The following is a 27,563-nucleotide window of genomic DNA, read 5'->3' as shown; positions in this document are numbered from 1 at the left end:
TAGAGCATCTGAATAACATGTGAAAAAGACCCTGGGTCCAAAAAAAAAAAAAAGAACTAAACAGAAAACTATATGCCTGGGCTAGAGGTGTAGCTCAGAGCTAAAACACTTCCTTAGCATGAGTGAGGCCCTAGTTTGTCCCCACAAACAACAACAAACAAACGAAAACTCAAGTAGCTTAATGCATTAGGGGCAATTTTATAGGATTTTGGTTTTGGTGCTGGGGATTGAAACCAGGAAGCATGTGTTCTGAAACTGAGATATAACCCCAGTTCCAAATGGCTTCTTTTTAAACTAATCTAAATGCTATAAGTTCATGAGAGGTAGGGAAAGGAAGATTGTAGCTGCATTAACCCCAAAAGTCATAATACTCAGTCAAAATCCTCCTAAAGCCTTCCTTTAAAAATCTGGATTTTGGGCTGGAGGTATGGCTCAAGTAGTAAGGTGTTGTCTGGCAAGTATAAAACCCTGAGTTCAAACCCCAGTCCATCAAAAAACAAGCAAACAAAAAACAAAAGGAAGAAAAAATATAGTGATTTAGGCTTTTGGGGATTGCCTTATGTGGTGTTTCCTCCTTACTGCAATAATTCAACATGTTAGAGATTCAACTCTCCATGCTGAGCAGACTGGAGCCATGTGACCTCAGGTGGTCCAAACTGATCAATAAAGTCATGAAAAGCATGTGGCCTCTGGCAATTCTTTTTTTTTTTTTTTTTGGTGGTATTGCAATGTGAACTCACAGCCTTGCACTTTGCATTTGCTAGGAAACTGCTCAACCACTTGAGCCACTCCACCTGCCCATTTTTATTGCTTTACTTTTGAGATAGGGTCTCATTTTATGCCAAAGCTGACATAGACCATAATATTCCTATTTGTGCTTCCTTGCATAGCTAGGATGACGGGTACACATCTCCAGTCCCAGCTGTTGTTAAGATGAGCTGTTGTCTCATGGGTTTTTTTTGCCTATGCTGGCCTAAAACCTTGATCCTCCTGATCTCTAGCTACTCAGATGGGCTGAGCCACTGAGCTTGGCTGGTAAATTCTTACTGAATTAGGCATCCCTGGGACTGACTTCCTTTCTGAGACTATGTAGTTCTCATCATTTTGTTAGGCTTAAGTAAAATAACTAGATAAGATTCTTTCACCAACAAAAAGAAAGTGCTTGATGATTTTCCTCCATTCAAAAATGTTTACTTCCACTGAGATATTTATGTATTTTATTTTTGGTGCTGAGTATTGAACCAAGGGCTTCACAATGCTAAGCCTGTGCTCCCCCACTGAGCTACTTAAAGACTAATAGTCATACACAAAACACTAACAGCTGACATTCCCTATCCCAAACCCCCACACTCATTCAGATTTAGAATGATGGGCACATTAATCAAATTCGCAGACATTAAAAGACACAGAAGTCTCTGAAGACAGAAGACACCCCAGAAAAGCACTGCATCTTATTAGGCAAGCTGCCCATTTTCACATGGTGCTACCTTATGAAGTAAATGCCTGGCCTTTGGAATTGTAAAAGGCACCAGAATTTAACAGTAGGACCTGGGCCTTGAACTCACCCGGACTAAAAATAATGGCTTCACCTTGCTGAGCCTGGTCTCATTGGAAATCAAAAAATTTCCAAGCCTGCCACAAGCTTCAGAGGCTTTCTGAGAGCAGATTCACTTTATGTAAGGGCTGTGTTCTGAAACAGTGAGAATTGACTTTAGATGTAATCACTTTACACTCCATTAGATATTGAGATTACATTACCAGTTCTATAAAACATTCTCAGCTAGCTGTAGTGGTAACATCTGTAATTCTAGCACTCAGGAGGCTGTTGGAGGAGGATCACGAGTTTGAGGCCAGCCTAAGTTACATGTTGAGACCCTGTCTAAAAAAAAAACAAAGATAATTTAATTAAGATAAAGCCTCTGTGGTGCCACATCTTACTTTCTTTATTTCTAAGTTTAAAACACAGTATCTAACCTTCTATTTGCCTTTTTTTTTTTCTTCCTTCATACATTATTTTCTTGACCTTTCATGCGGGGTGCTTTGGCCCATTTAATCCTTTGTCTAGTGCAATGTGGTGTATTTGGCATCATCCTTAACTTCTACAACCAGTAAATTCCAGTAACACTGTTCACAAAATGGTGGCAACAGAAAATGTTTCTCAGCAGAGGTCATGTCCCAGATGAGAATAACTGCTTAACTAAGAAGTGACAATAGACCAGGATCATCTACCACAGAAAAATGACAGCTATAGACATTTTGCATTGGTATCACTTCTATGTTAACTGTCCTTTTACACCCTGTTGAGTCTCTCACTTACTAATAGTTGTGGCACAGACTGTTAGATGTTAGTAACAAACCTGTCTTTTCCTTCTGGGCCCACAAATAAACTGTATTTTCCAGTCTTTCTCAAAGAAATTATGGCCTGTGACTATTTTCTAACCAATAAGTGAAATGGTCACTTCCACACTGAGCTCCTAAAACCTCTGAAACTTGACCCTCTCCATATTCCTTCTACATTCTTGGAAGGCTTGTGTTGGAAATGACAGAACCACCTGGTGAAGGGGGTCTGGCTCCCAAAACTGCTAACTGGAAGTGCAGTACTTGAATAAAATACCCTTCTTGAACGTGAAAATAAAAAGAAGCATGCTGTACCATGTTTATACTACTGAGACTGTGGGGTTCAGCTAATGTGGCAGCTATTGTTTTTCCTTACCTGCCGTCTACTTTCTACTTCCATCCTCACAGTGAATGCTCCTTTATCCTCACTCTCTTTACTATTCATCTTTTTATTAGGTACTGGAGTTTGGACTTAGGGCCTCATTTTTACTAGGCAGGCACTCTATCACTTCAGTCATTCCACCATTCCTGTTTTGTGTTGGATATTTTCAAATTAGTATCTCACAAACTATTTGCCTGTGGTTGGCTTTGAACCTTGATCTTTCTGATCTCTGCCTCCTGAGTACTAGGATTACAAGCATGAAGTACCTGGCTCCCTTGCTATTCTGGTAACTATTTTTTTCAGTTATGCTTGCCTTGTTTATGGCTTGTACTTACCCTTTTAATTTCATGACTGTGTAGAAAAAACAAACTCAGATTCAAACTCAGTTTCTCCTACTATACAACACAGGTCACTTCTGACACCTGATGTGTGGGAGTTTCTCTCCATACACAAACAAGCAAGCAAGTAATTTTGCAATGACAGATATGTCCTCTAATTCAATGCCAACTTAACACTATCTACCTGGTGCCAGTATCAGATTCCACAGGTTGAGGACTCAGTCCCCAAGACTGACCCCTCTGCCCAACTCAATTCAGATGTCAGTCACAAGCCCCAGGTTGTTTACTGTGGTGTGTGTGGCTATGCATTGGGCTTCCCACAACCCTCTTTTTGGTTTCCATGAATGTAACTGAATAACTCACAGAACTCAAGGAAACATATTTAATAATTTATTATAAAGAGTATTACAACAAAGGATACAGATGAAGAAACACATCAGGCAAATAAAGGAGAAAGTGGTAAAGAGCTTCCATGGCCTTTCTGGGTACACCATCCTCCATTAACATCCATGTGGTCAGCTGTCTGGACTATCCAGATGCTGTCCTTTTGGATTTTTATGGACACTTCATTACATACACATGGACAACATGTAGAAATGTGATTGGACATAGTCTGATCAAATTCTTGATGGATGAGAGGGGAACCCACCAAGGCCTGTCTACTCAGATGCCTGAGCCTCTCTATGTGGCCTACCTACTTCAAAACTTTTGAAATGGGGATCTCATTGCATACTATCAAATATGGGAGGTCAGAGAATATCTTTATGGCCAAGCTACAAAACAAAACAAAAAGGCAGGGGGAGAGTATAACTTTATTTTCTATGAGCTGCCTTGGGGAGGGAGTTATAAGCCAGGACCTATGTATGAAATCATATATACATAAATGTCAAATGACCTTACTGGATTCTTAGTATGTCCAAATACCCTTTACTTCCCTTCTTATCTCCAATTCTTCTATTTCTTTCATATTTATATAATGAAGGACATCTACTTTGCCACAAAACAAATACAACTTTCCTTTACTAAAAGATATGAATAAAAGATTAAAGGTTTTACAGGTTTCTGTAACTAACCTAAATGTACAGAAATACAGATTATCTCCTTATGTCTAAGTAAGTTGTTGGTATTGCAGAACTTTCAAGAATCCATGTAAAGAAGCTGCTACAATTTAGAACCAAATAATCTTTGCTGTCAAGCACAATCTAATTTTTCCACTGAGTTCTTATTGATAAACAACCTGGATTTTAGATTTGTACATACGAATTACTCCCTTACATTTATATATTCTTATGCTTTGCCTTTATAAAATTGGTACCATAGTTGGACATGATTGTCCATGCATATAATTCTAGCTACTCAAGGGGCAGAGATTGGGAGGAGTTGAGTTCAAGGCCAGCTTAGGCAAAAATTTCCCAAGATCCCATTGCAGCCAACAGCTTGGTATGGTGGTATATTTCTGTAATTCCAGTTACATGGGAAGTGTAAATAGGAGAATGTCGGTTCAAGTAGCCTGGGCATAAACAAAATCTGATTTGAAAAGTAACTAGGGGGAATTCCAAGATGGCTGCTAGAGGGAGGAAGCAGAAAGAGAGCCTCCTATAGTGAAATATTGGAGAGACGCCAGACACACACTTTGCAGGCATAATCACTGAGAAAAGGCATAATTTTGACCCCTCCACACCTCCTGCCGGCTCAGAGAATCTCCACTTCACGTTAAACGGAGAAACAAGGAGGGATCCTGGGCCGCCAGTCGCCGGTGCCCAGACGGCTTGGGAAGAAGCGGACCAGGTGAGCTTCACGGTACTGCGGTACTCCCACAGACAAGCCTGGGCCAGAGCAGCATAGCCCCCTGGACAGACTGACCTCCACCCCGGGAAAAAAGAGAAACTGAGTAGTAAGCAATAAGAACAAATAAGACATGCAGGAAAGAGGGTGGGGCGCACTGAGCGCCAAAGATTGGGGGAAGGGAATCCTTCCCGGGACTGTAAATAAACAAGCCGGGCGGGCCAGAGAGCCTCTGACGGGAGCAGGGGTGCACGCCCAGCAACCAGGGGTGGGGAAGCTTGTGAGAGTGGCGGAGGGAGGAAAACTCCACAAGAGAGGAGGGAAGACCCACTTCCCATGTGAGCTGTAAACAAACATGGTGGCTGGCAGGAGCAGCAGCACCACCAAGTAAGCAGGAGCAGGAAAGCTTGTGAAAGTGGCGGTGGGAGGAAAACCTCACAGGAGAGGGGGAAAGACCCACCTCCCACATGAACTGTAAATAAACATGCAGGCCTGAAAACGCGGGTGCAGTGTCACCTTTCCCAGTGCTTGGAAGGGGAAAAGCTTGTAGCAGAGGCTCATGCACAGGAGAAATCTGAGCAAACAAAGCCTGCAGGGCCAGGTGAGTGCTAAGCTCAACCCAGAGATCTGCATAAATAATGCCTCCAGCAACAGCAGGCTGATAACAGCGGGCAGGCAAGCCACAGTTGCAGAAACCATTCTCAGAACTGTCTCCAGACTCTTTTTTTTTTCTCTTTGTCTCCCTACCTTTGATGAGAGAACAAGTGAATTACACCTGCAAGCTGAAAAACTTACTGAAACTGTATTGCATTTGAACTTGGGACAGTTGGTGGGGTTATATTTGTGCATGTGTGTGTAGTTTTGTTCTTCTTTATGCGTCCCCTTTGATGAGACAACTAAAGAACAACATCTGAGGCACCATCTCCAGGATTGGAGACTGTGATTTCACTGCATTTGAACTTTGAGGTTTCTTGGTTTTTTGGTTTTTTAAAATTTTCTGTTTTTTCATTTTATTTTAATACATCTTTGTAAATAGATTTTTCTTTTGTTTACTTATTATTTACTTTTATTCTTACCTTTATGTTTTTTATTCTTGATTTCAATCATCTCTCTGTGTCTCTAATGTCTGTTCAGCTTACTGTCGATTAGTACACTAAAGCTCCCTGTTTATACCTTTGAAATCTTCTTGTCTGACACCTTGTTCTGTTTTCTCCCTCCAGTCTGTGTATTTGTTTTTCCCATTTCTTTAACTTCTTGCTTTCCATCTCAGCTCACCCTTCCATTCTAAATATTACCATTGTTATTATTACAAGCTAGAAAATACTTAATTGCACACAGTAGAGGGACAGTAACAACACCAAAGACAATGATGGGAAGACAGAAAAAACAGGGAAACCAGTTTCCCCACAGCAAAAAATTAGTACAGGAACCAGAGGGGAATGAAGAAAACAGGTACTCAGATCCAGACCCAACAAAATGAAGATAAACTATGCCAAAGGACCCAATGAAGCCCACAAGAATAATTTAAAAGAAGACATACTACAGGTACTCAATGAGAATTTTATAGAGATGATACTGGATAGGGTCAACCAAAATGTACAGGAGACACTCAAGAAACTCAAAGACAACAAAAATAGAGAATTTGAAAAAACAAAAGAAGAAATAAAGAAAACCATAGAAGCACTGTATAAGCACCAAAGTGAAACAGAGAATACAATGAATAAACAGATAAATGAACTCAGGACAAAAATAGACAACATTAAAGAGGAAACCAGCCAGGATATGGAAAACCTCAGAAAAAAGAATGAAACAGAACTGCAAAACAAAACGGAAGGCCAATCCAGCAGAAGAGAACAAACAGAAGATAGAATCTCAGAACTTGAAGATGAAATGGTAATTAAAGGAAAAACCAAAGAACTATTAATTAAACAACTCAAGACCTGTGAAAAGAAAATGCAAGAACTCACCGACTCTATCAAAAGACCAAACTTGAGAATCATGGCCATTGAAGGAGAAGATGTGCAAGCAAAGGGAATGCATAATATATTTAAAAAAATAATTACAGAAAATTTCCCAAATCAAGAGAAAGATATACTCATACAGATGCAAGAGGCCTCCAGGACACCAAAAAGACCAGATCAAAATAGAACTACCCCACGACATATCATCATCAAAGCAACAAGATCAGAAACTAAGGAAAGAATATTGCAGGCTATAAGAGAGAAAAAACAAGTAACATACAAAGGTAAACCCATCAAAATCACAGCAGACTTCTCAACAGAAACATTAAAAGCAAGAAGAGCATGGGGTGAGATGTGGGCACTGAATAAAAATAACTTCAACCCCAGGATACTCTACCCAGCAAAACTATCATTCAAACTAGATGGAGCAATAAAAGTCTTCCATGATAAGCAGAATCTAAAACAATATGTGACCACAAAGCCACAACTACAAAGGATTCTTCGAGGGATTCGGCACACAGAAAGTGAAACCCAATTTAACCATGAAAAGACAGGCAGCCCCAAACCACAGGAAAAGAAAAAGCAAGAAAGTAGAGAGTAACCTCAACTTAGGTACACACAATCAAGCCTTCAAACAACTAAGACAGGAATCACCACATACCTATCAGGACTAATGCTTAATGTTAATGGACTTAATTCACCCATCAAATGGCACCGCTTAATGAAATGGATTAAAAAGGAAGATCCAACAATTTGTTGCTTACAGGAGACCCATCTCACCAACAGAAATAAGCATAGGCTAAGGATGAAAGGCTGGAAGAAGATGTACCAAGCCAATGGCCCCCCAAAACAGGCAGGAGTAACAATACTTATCTAAGACAAAGAAGACTTCAAACCTACATTGATCAAATGAGATAAAGAAGGACATTCCATACTAATAAAAGAGGAAATAGACCAAAAGTAAGTAATAATTATCAACCTGTTTGCACCCAATGTCAATGCACCCAATTTCATCAAACATACCCTCAAAACCTAAAAGCATATATAAACGCCAACACAGTGGTTGTGGGAGACTTTAACACCCCACTATCATCAATAGATAGGTCATCCAAACAAAAAAATCAATAAAGAAATCCAAAATTAAAATATGCAATAGATCAAATGGACCTTCTTGATGTCTACAGAACATTTCATCCAACTTTTACACATTACACATTCTTCTCAGCAGCCCATGGAACCATCTCCAAAATAGATCATATCCTATGGCACAAAGCAAGTCTCAGCAAATACAAGAAAATAGAAAATATACTGTGCATACTATCTGATCACAATGCAGTAAAAGTAGAACTCAACAAAAAATGTAAAGACAAAAAACATGCAAACAGCTGGAAACTAAATAACTCATTACTTAATGAAGAATGGAACATCAATGAAATAAAAGAGGAAATTAAAACTTCCTGGAAGTCAATGAAAATAAAAACACAACCTACTGGAACCTATGGGACACAGCTAAGGCAGTCCTGAGAGGAAAGTTTATAGCCATGAGTACATATATTAAAAAGACTGAAAGATCCCAAATCAATGACATAATGACACATCTCAAACTCCTAGAAAAACAAGAACAAGCAAATCCCAAAACAAATAGAAGGAGAGAAGTAATAAAAATAAGAGCTGAAATCAGCGAAATAGAAACCGAAAAAACCATACAAAGAATTAATGAAACAAAAAGTTGGTTCTTTGAAAAAAGAAACAAGATTGATAGACCCCTGGCAAACCTGACTAAAATGAGAAGAGAAAAAACCCAAGTTAGTAGAATCAGGAATGCAAAAGGGGAGATAACAACAAACACCATGGAAGTCCAGGAAATCATCAGAGACTACTTTGAGAACCTATATTCAAATAAATTTGAAAATCTTAAAGAAATGGACAGATTTCTAGATACATATGATCATCCAAAACTGAACCAAGAGGAAATTAATCACCTGAATAGATCTATAACACAAAATGAAATTGAAGCAGCAATCAAGAGTCTCCCTAAAAAGAAAAGTCCAGGACCTGATGGATTCTCTGCTGAATTCTATCAGACCTTTAAAGAAGAACTGATACCAACCCTTCTTAAACTGTTCCACGAAATAGAAAGGGAAGGAAAACTGCCAAACACATTTTATGAAGCCAGTATTACACTTATCCCAAAACCAGGGAAAGACACCTCCAAAAAGGAGAACTATAGGCCAATCTCGTTAATGAACATTGATGCAAAAATCCTCAACAAAATAATGGCAAACCAAATTCAACAACACATCAAAAGGATTATTCACCACGACCAAGTAGGCTTCATCCCAGAGATGCAGGGATGATTCAACATATGAAAATCAATAAACATAATAAAGCACATTAACAGAAGCAAAGACAAACACCACTTGATCATCTCAATAGATGCAGAAAAAGCCTTTGATAAGATCCAACACCATTTCATGATAAAAGCTCTAAGAAAGCTAGGAATAGAAAGAAAGTACCTCAGCATTATAAAAGCTATATATGACAAACCTACAGCCAGCATTATACTTAATGGAGAAAAACTGAAACCATTCCCTCTAAAATCAGGAACCAGACAAGGATGCCCACTATCTCCACTCCTATTCAACATAGTAGTGGAATTCCTAGCCAGAGCAATTAGGCAAGAAGAAGGAATAAAAGGAATACAAATAGGTAAAGAAACTGTCAAAATATCCCTATTTGTAGACGACATGATCCTGTACCTTAAAGACCCAAAAAACTCTACTCAGAAGCTTCTAGACATCATCAATAGCTATAGCAAGGTAGCAGGATATAAAATCAACATAGAAAAATCATTAGCATTTCTATACACTAACAATGAGCAAACTGAAAAAGAATGTATGAAAACAATTCCATTTACAATAGCCTCAAAAAAAATCAAATACCTGGGTGTGAACCTAACAAATGATGTAAAAGATCTGTACAAGGAAAACTATGCACTTCTGAAGAAAGAGATTGAGGAAGACTACAGAAATTGGAGAGATCTCCCATGCACATGGATTGATAGAATCAACATAGTAAAAATGTCTATACTCCCAAAAGTAATCTACATGTTTAATGCAATTCCCATCAAAATTCCAATGACATTCATTAAAGAGATCAAAAAATCTAGCGTGAAATTTATATGGAAACACAGGAAGCCATGAATAGCCAAGGCAATACTCAGTCAAAAGAACGATGCAAGAGGTATCACAATACCTGACTTCAAACTATATTACAAAGCAGTACCAATAAAAACAGCATGGTACTGGCACAAAAACTGACATGAAGACCAGTGGAACAGAATAGAGGACCCAGATATGAAGCTACAAAGCTATAACCAACTTGTCTTTGACAAAGGAGCTAAAAATATACAATGGAGAAATACCAGCCTCTTCAACAAAAACTGCTGGGAAAACTGGTTAGCAGTCTGCAAAAAACTGAAACTAGATCCATGTATATCAACCTATACCAACATTAACTCAAAATGGATCAAGGATCTTAATATCAGACCACAAACTCTAAAGTTGATACAGGAAAGAGTAGGAAATACTCTGGAATTAGTAGGTATAGGTAAGAACTTTCTCAGCGAAACCCCAGCAGCACAGCAACTAAGAGATAGCATAGATAAATGGGACCTCATAAAACTAAAAAGCTTCTGTTCATCAAAAGAAATGGTCTCTACACTGAAGAGAACACCCACAGAGTGGGAGAAAATATTTGCCAGCTATACATCAGACAAAGGACTGATAACCAGAATATATAGGGAACTTAAAAAACTAAATTCTCCCAAAACTAATGAACCAATAAAGAAATGGGCAAGTGAACTAAACAGAACTTTCTCAAAAGAAGAAATTCAAATGGCCAAAAAACACATCAAAAAATGCTCACCATCTCTAGCAATAGTGGAAATGCAAATTAAAACCACCTCACCCATTAGAATAGCCATCATCAGCAACACCACTAACAACAGGTGTTGGCGAGGATGTGGGGAAAAAGGAACCCTCTTACACTGTTGGTGGGAATGTAAACTAGTACAACCACTCTGGAAAAAAATTTGGAGGCTACTTAAAAAGCTAGACATTGTTCTACCATTTGATCCAGCAATACCACTCTTGGGGATATACCCAAAATACTGTCACACAGGTTACTCCAGAGGCACCTGCACACACATGTTTTTTGCCTCACTATTCACAATAGCCAAGTTATGGAACCAGCCAAGATGCCCCACCACTGATGAATGGAGTAAGAAAATGTGGTATCTATACTCAATGGAATTTTATGCAGCCATGAAGAAGAACGAAATATTATCATTCGCTGGTAAATGGATGAAATTGGAGAACATCATTCTGAGTGAGGTTAGCGTGGCCCAAAAGACCAAAAATCATATGTTCTCCCTCATATATGGACATTAGATCAAGGGCAAACACAACAATGGGATTGGACTTTGAGCACATGATAAAAGGGAGAGCACACAAGGGAGGGCTGAGGATAGGTAAGACACCTAAAAAATTATCTAGCATTTGTTGCCCTTAACGCAGAGAAACTAAAGCAGATACCTTAAAAGCAACTGAGGCCAATAGGAAAAGGGGACCAGGAACTAGAGAAAAGGTTAGATCAAAAAGAATTAACCTAGAAGGTTACACCCACTCACAGGAAATCAATGTGAGTCAATGCCCTGTATAGCTATCCTTATCTCAACCAGCAAAAACCCTTGTTCCTTCCTATTATTGCTTATACTCTCTCTACAACATTAGAAATAAGGGCAAAATAGTTTCTGCTGGGTATTGAGGGGGCAGAGGGGAGAGCGAGGGGGCAGAGTGGGTTGTAAGGGAGGGGGTGGGGGCAGGGGGGAGAAATGACCCAAGCCTTGTATGCACATATGAATAATAAAAGAAAAAAAAACAAAATAATGATACATTTTATAATTGAAACATCTAAAAAAAAAAAAAAAGAAAAGTAACTAACCCAGACTCCTGGTGTTGTGACTCAAGTGGTAGAGCACCTGACTAGTAAAGCACAAAGCCCTGACTTCAAATCAAGGTACTACCAAAAACAAAAAATGGGTAGCATGAATTTTAAATTATAACTGTATAATATATTTTAAGTTCCTTAATTTTCAATTAAGATAGTTCTGAGACTGATCCCAAATTTCAAGCTTTATGGGGAGAAACCTTTGGAAAAATTTTATGAGAAACTAACACTTTCTGCTTGGCAATATAAAATTGAAACTATAAAAAATATACTATGTAATAATACAGATATTATGCACAAATATATGCATATTTATAAGAATTTATCTATGCATTGTATATAGCTGTATATGACTACTCATATATATTATGTAAATATGAACTAGATTTAAGTGAGCTAAAAGATTTGGCTATAACCTCCTAATCACAAGCATGTATTTTGTTTCAAATTCACCTGTTTCCTTTGTGATTTCATATCTTTACTGTGGCAATGTCTGAGTTATTACTGGTGTGAAGCTCACATTTTCTATTTAGTGCTAAATGATATACACACCTTGCACATGGGAGACTGTTACAGTGCATGACACAGTGTAACAAAGTCAGGCTCACATCTGTTTTGTTTCAGTTTCCTGTACTTGGGGGCTGGGAGGTGCACAAAAGCTCCTGTTTATGCAGGCTCATGCTCAGTTTTAATGAAGTTGGGTCACTCTCTTTAAAACATCAGCAAAAGTATCATGACAATCTACTCACAAATATCCCAGACCCATCTTTCCTCAGCCCCTCTCCTTTCTTTCTATCTCTTGCCTACAATCTCATCATGAACACCACTGCCTTGTTCCTTCACAAAGAATATATGACTATCTCCCATATATGGATGGCTCCCCAACTGCCTTCAGATTAGACCTGACCTCTCTGGCTTAACTAGCCCCATTCTATCCTTTGGTTCCCACCAATTACCTACTGGCTCCTAGGCTTGAGCCAGAGGCAGGGACCTGCACTGTTCCAAATGAGTCACACTTTGCCATGCCTTTGTGCACTTGCCCAGGCTACTCTGTACAAAGCACCCACCTTGCCCCTCACTTCATCATTCAACTCATTTCACAGTGAGTAAAGACTTCACGTCCCAGACCTTTCCCTCCTTTGGCATTCCTAAGGCATGTTCACCTTCATCACAAGCCCTTAAGGGGAGAGGTTTTTTTGTTTGTTTGTTTTTGTTTTGTCTTTTCTTTTCTTTGGTGCTGGGATCAAACCCAGGGCCTCAGGCATGCTAGGCAAGCGCTGTACCACCGTGATACCTCCCAGCCCATCATCACAAGCCCTTATACTGTTCTGAAATCTCTGGAAGAGAGGGACTGTGACTTGGAAGCATCCAAACTGGTGGGTGTCAAAGACATGAACTCAGTAACATTCTATGAGAATGACTGAGCTCAGCTCAAGCTTTCTTATCTAAGATATAACAAGCAGTTCACATAAAGTTTAATAAGGTCTACTCATCACAAGGAACTGTGATAAGGGTAGGGAATGTGGACAATATGAAGAATAGTCATCAAATTCTTCAACTAACTATACAGACTACCAAGTAACCTTGACTGTAATAACAAGAGTACACAGAGTGGTCCAAGGAGGTAGGCAACTCCTGCTTAAAGAGATATGAAGAACCTATTTGGGTTAAGGAGAATTTCTTCATTAAAGAACAAGGAATATTCATAACCATGGTGTTGAGGTATGAAAGTATGGGAACTTAATGTTATTTTCCTTTAATTAGAAAAATAAAATGTACTTGGTCTGGTGGAGTGCCTCAAGCAGTAAAAGTACCCTGAGATCAAACCCCAGTGTTGCAAAATAAATAAATAAACAAATAAAATATACTTTAAAAACTAATGTTGGGGCCTTTAACTGGCAGCCCACCTAGCCTAGAAATCAGCTATAACTGGCATGACCCTTGTGTAAGCTCGTGAAGAGGAAGATAGCCTTGAAACAGGGTTGTAAAACATGGTAAACTGTCAATTAAAAGCTGTAACCTTGGACAGAGCTATGAGGAATTGCTCATTAGAGCCATGCAAGAGTTAGGGGCCGAGAAGAAAGGCACTATGCAGAGTTAAGCACCCATCCCTGCCTTTCTTTGTCTCCACTTGTAAATAAACTTTCCAAAGCAGGACTCCCTGCTGTTCTTATCTAAACCTTAGGTTTCTATTCCACTACTAGCCCCTAATTTATGGGAGAACACATTCCTTGTAACCTGATAAGTAAGCCTCTGGTGTTTCCCCAGTTCCCAATAAATAATATTACCCCACCACCAGGATGTGGGCAAGATCAGGATGTGGTCAAGATTGGGAAAATGTGACCCCAGGGGCATGAGGAATTCCTATGTGACAATGATTGATGCTTTAAAGAGTGTAAGATCTGCTTAAGCTTTTCTCTCAGGGTCCTTGCTGAAACCTGCTGCATCAGGCGGATGCTCAGACCCTAGCCTGGCTAGAAATAAACCTCGCTGTGTGACCTCCTTTGTCTCGAGTGTCCTTTGTCCTCTCAGAAGGTGGCCGGCCTCTTACGCAAACACTAAGAAGTTGAGCTGAAGGTCAAACACAGTGATAGAGCACATGCCTGGCATGTGTGAGGGCCTGGGTTTGATCCCCAACACCTCTTCAAAAAGCCAGTTTTCTTACTTTCATACTAAGTAAACACTGCAATACCTGTTTCTGTGGATGGGAAGGTGATTGAGATCTGAATTCAGGACTTCAGCTTGCAAAGCAAGCATTCCACTGCCTGATTCACACCATGAGTCTGTTTTGTCTGGTTATTTTGGAACTATTTACCCAGGGCTGGTTTGAAACAAGATCCTTCTGATCTCAGCCTCCCAAACCTCTTGGCTAAGATTGCAGGTGTGAGCCACTGGCAAGAGGCTATACAATGGACAAAGGCTTCTCAATACCTTCACATAAAAGGCTCCTCTGAGGGGTAGCATGCAAAGTGGTTCAAATGGCAAAGCACTTGCCTAGCAAGTAAAAGGTCATAAATTCAAACCTCAGAACCACCACTAAAAAAATTACATAACAAAATTAAAAACAAGGCTTTCAAATGTCTTATGTGTGAAGACACTGTGGGGATCTGTGTAAGATACCTAGAATGAACTTGGTTGGCAACACCACAGCCATGGCCTTGTCTAGACATAACTGCCCTGCTCAACCCCCAGTACCCCCAGGTTCACAATGAGCCACATTTCCTGTAGGTAATTGCATGGCTTTCCTGCACCCCTCACCACTCCATCCACATGTTCATGCCACTTGCTGCCCATCATCTGTACTCCATATGCACACTGATAGGTCCTCTTCTGCCTTCCCATTGGCTGCAGACCAGATCCACCCAGGGCAAGCAGGAAACTCCTGGGTCTCCACTGCTCTATTGAAGAAGGAAGTCAGATTTGGGGAAGGGACAGTTCCAAGACTGTCTTCCTTGAGAATTCACCCTCAGCCAGCATTTCCTTGTACTTTCTGGTAACACTTTTAATGAAAGGTTAGAAGTTAATTATACTAAAATTTCCCTGTTTAACCTACAGTGCTATTTCATTTTCATTAGTGGACCCAACCAATAGGAATGTCCTCAGATCCTATGATCAAGGAAATGTGAATGTGTACTATTAACATTTCTTTCCTCTTAATATAAATAAGAAATATGTTTTCAATGTATTAATGGCTAAAAGAACACATTCATTTGTGTGTGTGTGTGGAGGGGCAGGTACACAGGTTTCAACTCAGGGCTTTAAACTTGCAAAACAGGCATTCTACACTTGAGCCGTACCTCCTGTCTATTTTTCTCTATTTTGGAAACAATGTCACATGAACTATTTGCCCAGGCTGGTAACTTCTAGCTCAATGGAATCACTGTGTATCACCTGGTATAAGAGTTCCTCTTTTTGGAATTAAGACTCAAGGCTGGATATGGTGGTTCACACCTGTAATGCTATTAGTGATGTGGAGATCATGAGGATGGCAATTCAAAGCCAGCCTTGGCAAAAGATTAGCAAGGTCCCATTTCAACCAATGGCATACATTTGTCTTCTCATGCTACATGGGGAGACACAAATAGAAGGATAGAGGTTCAGGTTGGCATGGGCAAAAAGGGAGACCCTATCTCAAAAACTAAAGCAGGTCAGAGGCTTGGCTCAAGTGGTAGAGCATATGCCTAGGAACTGTCAAAGTCCTGTTCAGGTTCATGCTTGGTACCACCAAAAAAAAAAAAAAGAGCAAACAAAAACCTAACCAATGTAAAAATAATTGGTGTTGTGGCTCAAGTGGTAGAACATCTGCCTAGCTATGCAAGGCCCTCACTACAACTTCAAATACAACCAACCAAACAAAAACAAACTAAGACCTGTAGGGCAACAACCAAGGCAGTGGAAGCAGGAGGATAGCAGTTTAAGGCCAACCTGGGCAAAGGGTATTGAGACCCTGTCTCAAAAACAAGCTGAAAGAGGGTGTTGGAGACTTACACCTATAATTCTACCTACTTGAAAGGCTGAGATTAGGAGAATTGTGGTTGCAGGACATCTAGGGCAAGAAAGTTTGTGAGATCCTATCTTAAGAAAAAGCTGGGTATGATGGCTTACAACTGTCATCCCAGGGATAGTGGGAACCTTAAAAGAGGAATATCATGGTCCAGGCTGGCCTGAGCAAAAAAAACTTACCTCAAAAATAACCACAGCAAATAGGGCTGGAGACATGGATCAACTGGTAGGGTGCCTGCTTAGTAAGGGTAAAGTTCTGAGTTCAAACCCCAGTTAAGAAAAAAAACAAAAACAAGCAAAACCAAGCTGGGTGTGGTGGCACATGCCTGTGGTCCCAGTTACTCAGGAGGAAGAGGATCAGAGGTGGTCTGAGAAAATGAGACCTTCTCTGAAAAGCAACAAAATATAAGGACTAAGAGCCTGGCTTAAGTTGAAGAAGCCTCGAATTCAATCCCTAGTAAGCCAAAAAGGAAGACAAAAAACAAAACAGCAACAAAAACCTAAGACATCTAAATCAGCAGAGCACAAGGTAAAGGGAACAAGAAGCAAAAATTTTGCCAATAGATCACAAGGGGTAATAGGGAGAGGTAGAATTTCCATTTCCATCCCTTAAATCTTGGCTATGGGAGACACTCCACCATGTATTGGATACGGACAGCCTCCTGGAGAACTTTTTCCCAATACAGCAAAGTTCTGGCTCTGATTTTGTTTCCTTTTTTGGTAGTACTCATGCTTACTTGGCAGGTACCCCACAACTTGAGCCACTTTGACAGCCCTTTTTTGTGTTGCCTGTTTTTGAGATAGAATCTGCCAAACTATTGGCCTGGCAATGCTTTGAACCTCAGTTTTCCTGAGTTCTGCCTGCTGAGTAGCTAAGATTACAGGTATGAGTATTGGTGCTCAGCTGTTTGAATTTTCAAAAGGCCATTCCTGTATTCAAGATGGTAAGGAACATGGTAAGATGGCCAATTCCATGAGCATGAGCTGCTTCCATAAGTCATTTGAAGGTAAGGGAGTTCCTTAACTAGTAACTATGCTGTGCAGAATACCATGAGGATAGGTAAGTCATTGTGTAAGTCCACAGATGACAGCTTGGGAAGAAGTAGTATCCGTAGGGAAGGCAAATTTTTTTCTTTATTCATACATTCATATGTACATACATTGTTTGGGTCATTTCTCCCCCCTGCCCCCGCCCACCCTACCCTCACTCCCTCACTTCCAGGCGAACTTCTCCTGCCCTTTTCTCCAATTTTGTTGAAGAGAAAACATAGAATAATAATAAGACAAAGTATTTTTGCTAGTTGACATAAGGATATCTATACAGAAAGATTCCTACCATTGCTTCCATGTACAAGTGTATTACAACCCTAATTGATTAATCTCTAGTTGACTTCTTCACTACTTCCCAGTCACCTTCCCATATTGACCTCTGTTGCTTTAAGGTTACTGTATTAGCTCCTCTGCAGTGGGGACATCAAACACTTTCAAGTTTTGGGTTTCCTACCTATCCCCATTCCTCCCATATGTGCTCTCCCCTTAGTGTGTGACCCAAGTCCAACAACATTACTGCCTTTGCCCTATATCTAAAGTCTGCATAGGAGGAAGAACATATGCCTTTTGGTCTTCTGAGCCTGGCTAATTTTGCTCAAGATGATGTTCTTGAGTTCCATCCACTTACTTGCAAATGATAAGATTTCATTCTTCTTCATTGCTGAGTAAAATTCCATTGTGTATAAATACCACATTTTCTTAATCCATTTGTCCATTGTGGGGCATAGTTATATTTCCATAACTTGGCTATTGTGAATAGTGCTGCAATAAGCAAGGTGTGCAGGTGCCTCTGGAGTAACCTGAGTCACATTCCTTTGGGTATATTGCTAGGAGTGGGATTGCTGGATCATACGACAGATCTATGTTTACTTTGTTAAGAAGCCTCCATATTGTTTTCCAGAGTGGTTGCACAGCTTGTATTCCCACCAGCATTGTGTGAGGGTTTGGGAGGGCAAATTTTTATGCAGAGGAAGTTTCAATTTTAGTAACAACAAATCACTGCCCCTTCCATCATCAACTTGCCACCAGGTAGTGGACCAATCACTCCAGGGAACTGTGCCTTATCAGGGGTTCAATGCTGGTTTCTCCTCATCAATTTGGACATTCAAACAGTGACTACACCCATGTAGACCATGACAAATAAAAGCCCATTTTGCTGAGTTGGTGCATAACCTCTATCCTGCCAGTATGGCCACTTTGCTCATGAGCCCACAGGTCTGCTAAAAGAGACATCAAGGAACACCATATATACTTGATTGTTAAAAATCCTCCACAGTTCTCCACTCTTTCTCTCCAACCTCAGTCTGGTTAGCTTGTCAACAGGGCAGGTATGAACTCATGCTCTCAGAATGATCATAAAAACCATCCCCTGAAAAAGTGAATCTGATTGAAGAGTCTCCAAAAGACAAAATGTTCCTGATGCAACTTACCCTTCTCTTCCAGTTCATGACCTAATCCAGGTTGTCTTGGGGCCCGAGTTCTGTGACTCACCTTTGAACCTAGATAACAAATTTTCCTCTGATTTAAGCAGATTCTGTGTTGTTCTACTTGTAACAAAACATGTTTTAACTACACAGAAATTTTACTGATTCTATAGTTTATGGTAACTTTTGTCACCTAGAGGTAATTCTGAAGGAGACTGTGTCCTACAGATTGTTGTCTATAACCCCACCAAATAATTTCCTTTTCCTGAAGATATCTGGCTTTATGTTAGGACAAAGTGAAGTCACAATTTCCCATCTCTGTTGGTTATTGAACACAGGGATTGGAAATGACTCAAAACTAAAGTCTAATAATACATGAATGTATGTGAAATATGCTGGAATGATGGAAAAAAGAATCAGAATTCTTTTTGTATTTCATAAATTAAGAGGATTCATTAAACCGAAAGATAAAAAGCCAATGTGATAAAGAACTGTCTTTTATCTGGAATTAGCAGATACTTTATAAATAAGTAATTTCACTGGAGGAGTCACCATAGGTATATAATAGATTTTATTGAGTTATACACATTATAATATAATGTATATGTCACATTATTATATATTATAAATAGAATATTGAAAACTCATTGATGTTTTGTTTTTTGTAGGAAAACGTTGTCCAAAAGTGGGTCCCTGAAAAAGCCCACTTCCTTACCTGTTAATCATTACTATTTTGAAAACACGTATCATACAACATCATCAATCAGGTCTGATAGCAAAATCAAGAAAGTACAACAGAGTCTCATTATTCCTGGAACACATGATTCTAGCATGATCATGTGAGCATCAACCACTCCACATTACATTCTAGTAATATGCCTTTCATAGTGATAGACCTGCTTCCCTCTTGAAAACTGTACTTGCTGATAACACTGATCCTGTATTGCTTGTAATCTTAATCTTTATTGCCTTCAATTTAGGAAACAATATTTGGCTTAAAAGATGTACTATACAAAGAAAAAGATGTGCTATACAAGAAAAGATGTGCTGTAATTACTTCTTTGATTTTGGTAGGACTAGGAATTTAACCGTGGGCTTTACACTTGCAAAGCAGGTGCTCTACCTGGAGACACAACTCCAGTCCATTTTGCTCTGCTTATTGTGGAGATGGGGGTCTCATGCACTACTTGCCTGGGCTGGCCTTGAACTTCTATCATCTCAGTCTAAGTCTCAGCAGTAGCTAGGATTACAGGAATGAGCCACCCGTGCTTAACTATAATTACCTCTTATCAAGAATAAACAAGGCATCTCATTTTAAATTACATCCTCTAGGATACTTTGAGATTCAAGTTAAAGATATAGATTAACTGAAATGTAGACCTTTCACTTTGGTTGTACTTTTAGTAGAGATATGACTTTCAGTAATTGCTTTTTTGGCAACCTTGAGCCTTGAACTCAGGGTGTCACTCCGGCTTGCTAGGCAGGTGCTCTTACAGCTTGATCTACTCAGTCCATCCTTATAGTAAATTATTAACTGTATTCAGATATCATATATATAGTTATACACTAAGTGAAGATTTTTCTCTCATTTCTTTCAAAGAGTAAAATGTGCACACGCAGACACATATGAAAGAGACACCAACTATACTACCTGTTTAATTCTATCCTGCTGAGTTGGGCCTAGAACAGATATATGTTTGCCTTTCTAGTCCATTTCTTCAAAGAGTCAGAAGAAACTGACATTAGTTGCCTCTAGGGAATGATGCACCTAGTGGCTGCGAGACCAACTTATCACTATATACTCCTGTGTACATTTAGAATATGGTTTTATGCCACATTAGTACATTACTTGCATTAAAATTAAATGTCATTAAACAAAGATCTCTTTAAGAGGAAACAAGTAACAGAAAGCAGATGGAATATGTAGACCCCATCACCACCCATGCATGGAAGGACCAAGATTCTCACCTCAGCAAGCTGGCTTCTACTCCTGCAATGCCACCCCTGTACCATGGACCCTGGGCATGTGCCATCATGGGGAGGAATGTAGGGCCATCCTGTCATTGTCCTCATCCTGCCTCAATTCTCTTCCTTCTACTCTCACCTCCTTTTAAAAGGTCCTTTTCAGACTGTCATCAACCTACAGTATACTTTCTACTGTTTCTGTATTTGTCCAACCCCTTCCTAAATTAACATATTCACCACAGCATCCTTCCTGGTTTATCAAAGGCTAGAAGCAGAAAACAATTTCTAAAAACACCACACAATCCACAGAAAACTGCAAATTTCTTTTACATGGCAGATAGCTACAGGTTGACAAAGCATTCCACATACATCATGCCACAGAATTCACACATATGCACCAATCTTGGCAAACTCAACAGCTGCAAAACTGGATTAACTAAGTCTTCAAGAATTGCACAACCAGCACTAATCAAACCACTATCTTAGGTTGCTTTTCTACCTGCTCTGGCTGGCTCACTGACATTTCTCACAAGTGACAACTATGGGCATTCAGCATGCTGATGGCACAAATACCACCAATGGGACACCTTCTTTCTTGGAGCAGGTGGGGAGGACTAGACTTCCCCAGGAATTATCCAGAGAGCACAATGTGGGTGCTGGGGAAGGAAGGAGGACAGGGCCAGGGGGCTCCCACTACCAAGCCTGGCCTGGTACATGCAGGATTCATTCCCATGGAGCAGCAGGGCTTTGGCCACCACCAGAGTGGGTAGCTTTGGTGTCAGGCATGCTCTAAATCCTGGGGAATGAACGCTGGAGAAGGGAGGGTGAGCAGATTGTTGGCTCAGAGGCACATGAGGGAAAATGGAGTATACATGCACAAGTCAGGAAAATGTGCAGGGCAGAACTGTTCTTGTGATGCCTGAAATTTAGAAAGGTGACCCTGGAGCCCACCATCAGGAAGAAGAAGGTGCACAAAAGATAAAGTTATAGCTCTCTATCAAAGACAGCTAGAAACTCTAGGAAGGGGAGGAGGGTGCTCCAGGGATCCTGGATATAGGAAAGGGCTGTGGTAGCTCCAGGTAGGGTAGGGGTGACAGGTTTACCACTGATGTCCACTTACAGGTTGTCCTGGTGCTCCAGGTGGTTCAAACTTCAAACCCACCAAAACAAAAAATGTGGTATATCCACACTATGGGATATATTCAGCCAAAAAAAGTACTGACACATGCTACAACATTGATGAACCTTGAAAACATGCTAAATGAAAGAAGTCAGACACAGAGATCACATCTTACATTGTTGAATTTATGTAACATTTCCAAAATGAAATAAACAGAGAAAAAATAGATTAGTGGTTAGTTAGGGCTCTGTGAAAAGAGGAGGAACCACAGGTGATAGTTTTGAGCAGAGGAAAGTGTCTTAAAACTTACTGTGGTGGTGGCTGCCAAGCTCTTACAATATGCTAAAAGCAGGGATTTGTAGAATCTGAAATTTAAGTTGAAAAGTAACCATGTGGTAATTTCCTGATAATCTGTATCACTGTACAACTTTCTTTACATCTGTAAATTAGTAAAACAAGTGAGTCAACTCCCTGTATAGCTATCCTTATCTCAACCAGCAAAAACCCTTGTTCCTTCCTATTGTGGCTTATACTCTCTCCACAACAAAATTAGAAATAAGGGCAAAATAGTTTCAGCTGGGTATTGAGGGGGTAGGAGGGAGAGGGAGGGGGCAGAGTGGGTGGTAAGGGAGGGGGTGGGGGCAGGGGGGAGAAATGACCCAAGTCTTGTATGCACATATGAATAATAAAAAAAAATTTTCAATGGAATTTTATTCAGCCACAAAAAGGAATGAGATTTTATCCTTTGCAGGGAAATGGATGGAAATGGAGATTATCATAAGTGAAATTAGCCAGGTTCTGAAAGCCAAACACTGCATGTTTTCTCTCAGATGTGCAATATAGGCCCAATAAAAATACAAAGAATATTATGAAAAACAACTCAATCTAAGGGGAAGTCACTAACGGGAGGGAGAACATTTGAAAGAATGAAGTTAAGAATGTGAATACGGTTGATGCATTTTCTATACAATAATGAATATGGAAAGGGAATAAAATACAAAGGACAAAAGGAAGGGTTGAAACAATTAGGATTATAATACATATGTACATGGAAATGTCACAGTGAAACTCCCTGTAGAGGTATCTTAAACAAAAATATATCATTTTTTTCAAAAAAAGAGAACAGACCCAGTCCAACCAGAAACAAAAAAATAAACTAATAAAAAACACAACACAAGAAAGTAAAACTGGTCCTGTCTGGGGGTTAGTTACATTGGGAGCAGGAAGTATTATAAGAAAAGGGTTGTGAGAGTGAATATGATGGAAATATTATGTATTCATGTATGAATATGGAAAATGAGACCTGTTAAACTATTCCAGGAATAGGAAAAGAGGAAATAAAGGAAAATTATGGAAAATGAATTTAATTATGATATATTGTAAAAGACTTTTGTAAATGTAACAAAATATACCCAGTACAACAGTACTCAATAAAAAATATTAAAAAAAAGAAAAACCATAGCACTCCACCAGACCCTTTGTGCATTGAGTATTTTCAATATAGGGTTGTGGAAACTATTTGCCAGAGCTGGCTTTGAAGTGTGATCCTCCTGTTTCTACCTGCTGAGTATAGAGAAATGCAGGTATACGTCACAGGCAAACAGCCCAAATTCCAATATATTACTATTTTTTTTATCACATATGTATCTATTCCTAAACAATATAGTGATTGGTTTTGGATGGTTTGGCTCTGTTTATTCTTTTAGGGGTTCACTGTACTTCTGTAACCTAAAGATTTATAGACTTGGATTGGAGGTGTTGCTAAAGGGGTAGAGCAACTGCTTTGCAAGTGAAAAGCCCTGAGTTCCAACCCCAGTACTCCCAGTCCCAACAGGCCCACCAAAAACAAAAAGTCTATGAAGATCTGTAGTCTTAAGGAAATTTAGAAAAAGAATTTAAGCATTGAATATATTTTTAACAAAATTAGTGATTTAACAAAATTAGCAATTTTCTTCAAAATAATCAAATAATCAAATATGAAGCCCACACATTCATGCTTCCCAATATAATTTTAGAGCTCATAAAATGGTTAAGAACAATCCTCATTAGGACAATGCTGAGAAATCATGAAAAAAATTGTTAAGAACAGAGGCTGGGCAGAGTGATTCATGCTTGTAACAATACCAGCTACTTGGTAGGCAGAAATCAGGAGGATCACAGTGCTAATCCAGGGAAGGCAAAAAGTTAGTGAGACCTGGGCTGGTAATATGGCTCAAATGGTAGACTGCCTGCCTACCAATTACAAAGCCCTGAGATCAAACTCCAATACTACAAAATAAAATCCCAAAAGTTAGCAAGACCCCATCTCAACCAGTAAGCTAAGCATGATATTGTGTGCCTGTATTCTTATCTGTGTCCCAAGTCCCACCACCCCCAAAACAATCCCATATGTGTGACGTGGCATAGGGAGGAGGATCAAGGTCTGAGGGCCCACCCTGGGTAAAAACTCAAAAGACTATATCTGAAAAATAACTAAAAGAAAAAAGGGCTAGGGGTGTGGCTCAAGTGGTAGAGCACCTACCAAGCAAGTAAGAGACCCTGACTTCAAACACTATTATTATCAACAACTTTTAAAAAGGTAAGAACAGAATCTGAGAATGCGTTACTTGCCTAGCAGAGTCAAGGAACTGGGATCAATCCCCAGCACTGGAAAAAAAAAAACAGAAAATTTAAATGAAAAACTATTCTTACATTGTTAATACTTGCAGGCACGCTTAATTTTGAATTTCAAACTCATTATTTTGTAAACCTACTCATTAGAAAACAAAACTGAGGATATTCAAAACAATGATCATGTGCAGTAAAGAAAATTCCAAAAGAATTCTAACAATGTTTGGAGAAATGAAAACATAACCGCCTCAAAGAACACATTATTCAAATAGCACTATTTGATTGACTGGCTTCTAATGTATTCATTAATAATCCAGAGGAACTGTAACAGCACAATTATGTCAATTGAAAGAGATGACTTCAAATTATGTGTTTCCAAGAGCACCTGACTCAGTGACTCAGTCAGACACAGTATGAATTTGTTGATTAAGGAAACATGTGATGACCTCAAATCCAGATCAAGCTTTTTGGCTGTCAATTGGCTCAGTGTATCAAAAAGCTGTCAAAAAATAGAATTATAAATACCATTTTGAACAATGCTGTATCACTTGGCCTCAGGAACAGTCACTTTTACATGCCAATCTTTTTTTCTATTTTGTAACAAAGCATAACCCAGGTGAATATAATCTTCAATGTCAGGGCTCTCAGGCATTTTTATGCTGTGAAGCTCATCAGCTGTTCTGCTTTTTGTGATATCATCTAAGTATTTTTAAAGTGCAGGCTCTTTTTTTGTGAAAAAAGAAAAGAAAATCTGAAAACCAGTGATACAAAGCACTGTATAATCACATTGTTTTTTCACATCTAGATTCCACTTGCATACTTGCATCAGACTGCATTCTTTTACCATTCAAAATTCTTCTCTTCCAGTACCATTCCTCTTGCCAAATTATATCACTAATCATTCCCATAACTATTTTGATTGATGGCTTTAAAATATTACTTCTTGGGTCAGAGATGTAGCTCAGTTGTAGAACACTTGCCCAGTATGTGCAAAGGTCCTAGGTTTAATCCTCAGCACAGAGGGGAAAAAAGTATGTGAGTGTGTATATATATTCTTTATTGTAATTTTTATTCTTTTCCAAGTTTGCTAAAATAATTAAATATTACTCATAGAGAAGAAAAGTATTTCATCTTTTGAAATATCTTTGTCTGAAATCTCCTTTCTAGCTACAGGAGTATTTTTAAGACGCTGAAGTTTTACATCTGGCTAGCCTTACTCTATTTCTTTTTGCAATGGTAATTAAATTTGAACTCAGGGCCTCATGCATGGTAGTCAGGCATTCTAACTGCTTGAGCCACTCCACCAACCTATACTCTCTGTACTTTCAGTACCCATCTCTTCCTTTCAAGTAATTAAGGTCTCTAAATTCCATCACTCCATTTCTATAAATAATTCAAAATACCCCTACAGTGAGATGCCTAAGACCCTCTGAGCTGTCTCTCCCTCTCCTAAGAGTTATTTCAGTAGAAAAATCAGAAACCACTTCCAAAAATGATTTCTGCTCAAAGATTGTAATTCTTGTCCAACCAAAGTTCCTAATATCTAGTTATCCAGTTGCAAGGTTAAATTAGCTTCCTCTTATCTATCAGAGCACCATAGACATTTGGCAATAAAACTTACTCTTTAAGACCAGATATCTTCCTTCTGGAAAAAGCTTCAGTGGGTGAACATTTATTGACTGTAGGCAGTGATAGTTAGAAGTAGTGCATTACAGCGAGGCAGCTTTCATGTGAATGAGCAACAAATTGTAAGATTTATTAACTAAAACCTGGGTTTAGTGGTGCATACCTATAATGTCAGCAATTGGGTAGCTGAGGTAGGAGGCCAGCCTGGGCTACATACCAAAATCATGTCTCAAAAACCAAAAATAAGCTGGCGGCATGGTTCAAGTGGTAGAGCACTTGCCTAGCATGCATGAAGCCCTAGATTCAATTCCCAATACTTGAATAAATAAAGTTGTGCTAAAACACAAAAATCCCATACCACTTACTTGACTAGGAAGGTTCATAAGGACACTGTGTTGTTAATATTTACCTTAGGCAACTTTTAAGAGTGTGGAAGCTGAAATGTGGCTTCAGAGTTTGAGAGCCTCCCCAGCAGATACAAAGTCTGAATTCTTACCCTAGTGCCACAAAAAAAGTATTGAGCAAATGTGATGTGCAAAAGATGCCTTCGTTTACAAGTACACCATGACAGTGAACTTGCAGAATTCTAAATCAACATTTGACAGCCAAGTTCCTGTGTATAATACAGTGAGCTTCAAAACTTCTTCTGGACTGAAACAATGCTCACCCTTTCTGTCCTCTCAGAGCTTGGTAGTCCTTGTCTTCCTGGAGGAATTTCTGGCATTGAAAGCAGTCAGCATACTTAGAAATGACAGTTCTGGTTTTAAATGTCCAAGGACCAAGATTCTCACCTCAGCAATTTGGCTTCAACTCCTGCAATACCACCACTGTACCATGGACCCTGGGCATGTGCCATCCAGGGACAGGAATGTAGGGCCATCCTGTCCTTGTCCTCATCCTCCCTCAATTCTTTTCCCTCTATCTCACCTTCTTTTAAAAGGTTCCTTTTCAGACTGCCATAAACCTACAGTATACTTTCTACTACATTTCTGTTTGTCCAACCCCTTCCTAAATTAACATACTCACCTCCCCATCCTTCATGGTTTACCAAAGGCTAGAAGCAGAAAACAATTTCTAAAAACCCCACACAAGCCACAGAAAACTGCAAATTCCCTTTATGTGGCAGAAAGCTACAGGTTGGCAAAACATTCCACATACATCATTCCACAGAATTCACACATCCACACCAATCCTAGCAAACCCAACAGCTGCCAAACTGGATTAACTCAGTCTTCAAGAATTGCACAACCAGCACCAATCAAATCATTATCTTAGGTTTCTTTTCTACCTGCTCTGGCTGGCTGGCTGGCATTTCTCACAAGTGACAACTCTGGGCATTCAGCATGCTGATGGCAAAAATGCCACCAATGGGACACCTTCCTTCTTGCAGCAGGTGGGAGCGGATATAGATTTCCCCAGGAATTATCCAGAGAGCACAATGTGGGTACTGGG

The 27,563-nt window shown here is 39.5% G+C and overlaps 1 long non-coding RNA gene across 5 annotated transcripts in view; it reads right to left on the bottom strand.

Moving 5' to 3' along the window:
* The window catches only part of LOC141420761 (uncharacterized), a 146,645-nt gene extending 120,189 nt beyond the window's left edge, over positions 1-26,456 (bottom strand). For all 5 annotated transcript variants that reach the window (XR_012445335.1, XR_012445336.1, XR_012445333.1 and 2 more), the window contains exons 1-3: positions 26,107-26,456; positions 24,486-24,521; positions 22,186-22,240 (exon numbers count right to left, since the gene is read on the bottom strand). This is a non-coding gene — a long non-coding RNA (uncharacterized lncRNA). The remainder of the gene's footprint in view (positions 1-22,185; positions 22,241-24,485; positions 24,522-26,106) is intronic.
* Between the last annotated feature and the right edge of the window lie 1,107 nt (positions 26,457-27,563).

The sequence above is a fragment of the Castor canadensis genome, chromosome 2 (genome assembly GCF_047511655.1).
Source record: "Castor canadensis chromosome 2, mCasCan1.hap1v2, whole genome shotgun sequence".
Lineage (NCBI taxonomy): Eukaryota > Metazoa > Chordata > Mammalia > Rodentia > Castoridae > Castor > Castor canadensis.
Note: the sequence above shows the minus strand (reverse complement) of the source record. Positions and strands in the feature narration are given on the sequence as shown.